We start from the raw sequence: 4,730 nt of genomic DNA, 5'->3' as shown, positions 1-4,730 counted from the left end.
AAAACTGATTACCATGGAACTTTCTTTTGCGTGGTTTCGATTGTTTTGGTTCGGCGTGTGTGCCTTTCGGATAGGACATTTCGAATTTGCACTGTCGTTTTGTACAGGCCGAACTTCGGAGCTAAACTGAAAACCGGTTCTGCTCGATGCCAGCGCCAACGGACCCAACGGTTTCGACTAAACGTAACAATAGAAATAAAAGCCATCTACCAGGGGTGCGTTCCAAAACCTACAGTAAAACTATAATTACATCTCTATACGTTTTGGATCGCAGCCCTGAAAGGTAAAATCCCCGCTCCGGGTGAGTATACCTGCTGCGTGCTATTAGAGCCTCGACGCTGCTCAAGAGATTTGTTGCGCTCGGAGGCCATAACTTCCGAACGGCTGCGAATTTCGATTTAAAACGTTGGGAACATATTCTTACAATGTTAAATAAACATTTTATGCAAAAAAAAAAAATTCGATTTTTTGAAAGTTCTAATTGGATTTCCCCCCTTAAATCTTTATGTCTATCTCCTCGAGATCTCTGATCGGAGAGAACTTTGATTACAATACATACTGTAACTCGAGACATTTTTTAGGTATCTTTCAGTTATTCAGATGTCAACAACTATCGAACCCGTACAGTGGTTTTAACTTACAAGGGGGGAACCAGGTGACTCACCCTGGGATTTTGACCCCAATTTTTTTAATTATTCTGGAGATGAAAAAAGAAAGATGCGTGTCCCGGCGTTTGATAGAATAGGCCTTAGTTTCGGAGTAATAAATTTGTGAAAATTAGTCATATCCGAAGCGCACCGCGGCGCGCTATATGAGCCTTCCCGATAACTGTACTTCCAACCAGTGCAGTTGGCTTCGTGAGTTAGGTGCTTGCTTCATAATTTGTAAAATCTAAGTTCGCTCACGGAGGTGAGCAATAATTTTTTTTTTGATGAGTGTTTTTATTTATTTTTATTTATTTTGATGATATTGATATAGTATGCAAATTTTTGAAATAGAAAATTTAATTTAATATCACATTCTAAACCTTAATTTAAATTTAATTTTAAGGGAGTTTTAATTCAAGTAATAATATTTGAAATAATAAATAAGTAATAATAATAATATATAAGTTATTTGTAATGGATAACATATAAAGGCAACGTATCTAAATTTTCAAATTGTTTAAGTTTAAAATTTAATTGAAAATAATATTAACATTATTTTAAATTTCTATTTTTTAAAATAATTAATCGTAGAAGAAGAAGAATAAACAAACATCTGAAATGTGAATGTGAATATTTTTATTACAAAATTCAATTATTTAATTAAAAAACCGAACAAAGAACACAAAAAAATTAAATTTTAAAAAAATATATAAAAGGGCTAATTTGAGTTCAAGCACAGATGTGATAGTGCTATTATATCATATAGATAAAGTCTTCCTTATGTTAGGAAATAGAGAAATCCTTTATTGAATATAACATAAATCATCAAACGTTTCGGCTCAATCGTGAACCCTCTTCAGTGATAATTACAATAAAATATAATTACTCAAGGATTGTACAGAAAGTATTACAAAATGATGGTATCGCGACTCGGGCGAAACAAACAGATCTCAATGTTCTTCTTGACATTACAATCGACGAAAACGTTAAGAGAACAGTGATTTTACTGTAGATAATTTGATCCAAAAATTATGATGTGTCTGTCATAACTCTAAACATTAAAAAACCCCAAAAAAACAAAAATAAGTAAGAATTGTAATATCAATATATAAAAATAAATATTTAAATTATAAATTACCTCAAATAAAAGTAAGCTACTATAGAAATGTGAAACGTTCCTGTCGACGCCAATATCACCAAGTCAAAGAGCAATTGAAAAGCAAAATTTAAAAGCAAAATTAATAATAGTTTCGAACTAGTTAAAATTCTTTCATCTAAACACATTGAATCACATCAGAGACTTGTTTCTTTGGATGCTGTTTCTTTGTTTATTAATGTCCCTCTTGATTTGGCTTTGATTTCGGTCGATAAGCGTTGGCACTATATTAGGGATTCTACTAAAATTCCTCGGGATGAGTTTATGTTGACTTTAGAGTTTGTTCTTAATTCTACGTTTTTTACATTAATAATAAACCTACAAGCAGACATTTGAGAGTCCTATGGATTCCCCATTGTCTCCTGTCATTGTAAATTTAGTTCTTCAAGATTTGGAAGAAAGAGCAATTAACATGATTCCGGTGACGTTACCATTTTATTTTAGATACGTTAACGACATTCTTTTAGCTGCACCTAGAGAGTTTATAAATGACATCCTACGTATTTTTAATTCATTCCACTCGCGTTTACAGTTTACAATCGAAATTGGTGGTGACAAAATTAACTTTTTAGACACGACTCTTTTAATACAGAATAATACTATTATTTTCGAATGGTATCATAAACCTACGTTTTCTGGTCGATACCAGAACTTTTTATCTTTCCACCCTTCTCAACACAAAATTGGGACTATTTATGATTTAGTTGATAGGATGTTTTATCTTAGTCATCCTTCATTTCATAAGAAAAATCTTGATTTCATCATTTTGACGCTTATTAATAATAATTATCCAATTGATTTAATTTTTAAAATGATTAAACGTAGATTAAATACTCTGATTGTGAGACGTGAACTGGATGTTGAGAATGAAAAATCAAATTTGAATGTTTCTGCTATAAATAAGAAAAAATTCTTTGAAATAATATAACTAAAAAACTCTTCTTGAGTTATCAACATTAACCAAGGACAATTAGAGTTCACGCATAAGTTGTATAGTATAAACTATTAAAATATAGTGACGCAATCTCGCCATGAGAAATTTTATTAAATATCATACGCGTTTCGGTCTCATTTCACAGACCCTCTTCAGTGATTACAAGTAATGTTATAGTGTCGCAAAAAATAAAAAATCGCAAAAGTTAGTGTTAACATTGGTTGTTACAGAATTGTCGCTACAAGTTTTTTTGTCTACGGGATTCGGAAGCACAAACATAATATATCATTTACACAATGAAATGTTTCATTTTCGGAAGCTACCGGCAATTTATTCCGAGACTGGTCACTCCATCGCACGTACTAAGATGCTGTGGTATGATCATCTAAAAAACGTATTCAGATAGAGCAACCAACCCCAATGTGAGGGAAAAACAAAATAATGATATCTACCTCGATAAAGGCCAGAGAGTTCCGGTGAGATGTTACGCCTATGAACGTGTACCTCCGAATGCCGCAAACAATACAGAATCCAGTGTTTATATTTACTTCATAACCGCAAACGAAATACGATCTAAGTCAAACCGAGTAACATGTTGTAACATTTTTCTAAATTCTCAGTATCAGTATGAGAATTCAGTCCATGCGTCTGCATTTTTATAAAAATCATCTCTGCAATCATTCTTTTATAAAATAGATGTTCCTTATGCAAAACTTTGACATTATCCCATTTAAATTCGTGGCCGTAATTAACACGGTGCTCTTGTACAACAGAGAGATGCGAAGTAAGGTCTCGAGGTAGTCGTTTATGTTCAGATACACGAGTGGAGAGCCTTCTGCTCGTCTGACCAACATAAGACGAGTCATAGTCTCCGCACTCTAACTTATATACAACGTTATTCAGAAGATTCAGAGGCAAAGCGTCTTTATGAACACGAACCAGACCAGAAAGCTTGTTCATAATACTAAAACATGAAACCTTATTAAATTCTTTAAAAATCTTACTGATTCTATCTGAAATCATTCCCAAATATGGAAAAATATTATAAGAACGAGTGGGTAACAAGGAAGACGAAGATGTACTTGGTGGAATAATATTCATTTTTTCAATTAGTCGAAACACCCGTCTCCTACAGATACTAAGAATAAATTCGATGGGATAACCATTCTTAACCAATGTGTGGAAAACAAACTCAAAATTTTTTACATGGAACATTGGATGGCTCAAAAAAATTACTCTATCCACTAACCCTATGATTGTACCAATTTTATGCTGTATAGGATGAAAGGAGTTGTAATTAAGAAGGCGGCCAGAGTAAGTAGGTTTGTGGTACCAATCAAACCTAAGCCTACAATCTACAATTTCCATAGATGTTTTCAAAAAACAAACTTTGCCTCTATCGCCAAAATCAATCGTAAATTGAAGGCGTGAATGGAAAGAGTTAAAAACATTTAAGATATTCTCTATAGAAGTTTCTGGAGCAGCCATAACGATGTCGTCAACATAACGATAATAAAAAGGTAAACAGATCTGTATCGTCTGGAGTGCTCTTTCCTCAAGGTCTTGGAGAACAATATCAGCTATGATTGGAGAGAGAGGAGAGCCCATCGGGGTGCCAAAGGTCTGCTTGTAAATACAGCCATCAAAGCTGAAATAAGAGGAGTTAAGGACGAATCTGAGCGCTAATATAAACTCATCCCTAGGAATCCTACAAGCCGCTTCCAGAAATAGCTCCAATCATAGCTGATATTGTTCTCCAAGACCTTGAGGAAAGAGCACTCCAGACGATACAGATCTGTTTACCTTTTTATTATCGTTATGTTGACGACATCGTTATGGCTGCTCCAGAAACTTCTATAGAGAATATCTTAAATGTTTTTAACTCTTTCCATTCACGCCTTCAATTTACGATTGATTTTGGCGATAGAGGCAAAGTTTGTTTTTTGAAAACATCTATGGAAATTGTAGATTGTAGGCTTAGGTTTGATTGGTA

General features: G+C 33.6%; 1 protein-coding gene and 1 long non-coding RNA gene across 8 annotated transcripts in view; one reads left to right on the top strand and one right to left on the bottom strand.

Annotated features, from left to right (window-relative positions):
* LOC116843356 (F-actin-monooxygenase Mical) overlaps positions 1 to 4,730 on the top strand; it is an 874,436-nt gene that overhangs the window by 180,960 nt on the left and 688,746 nt on the right. The window lies entirely within an intron of this gene.
* Positions 2,874 to 3,530, bottom strand: LOC116843362. Its single transcript, XR_004377874.1, has 2 exons — positions 3,190 to 3,530; positions 2,874 to 3,122 (listed from the first exon to the last, which is right to left on the bottom strand). It is a non-coding gene; the product is annotated as an uncharacterized LOC116843362 (long non-coding RNA).

Source organism: Odontomachus brunneus, unplaced genomic scaffold (genome assembly GCF_010583005.1).
Source record: "Odontomachus brunneus isolate Ranch 3 - 2012 unplaced genomic scaffold, Obru_v1 Obru_scaffold_032, whole genome shotgun sequence".
Lineage (NCBI taxonomy): Eukaryota > Metazoa > Arthropoda > Insecta > Hymenoptera > Formicidae > Odontomachus > Odontomachus brunneus.
This window is presented reverse-complemented; position numbering and strand designations above follow the sequence as displayed.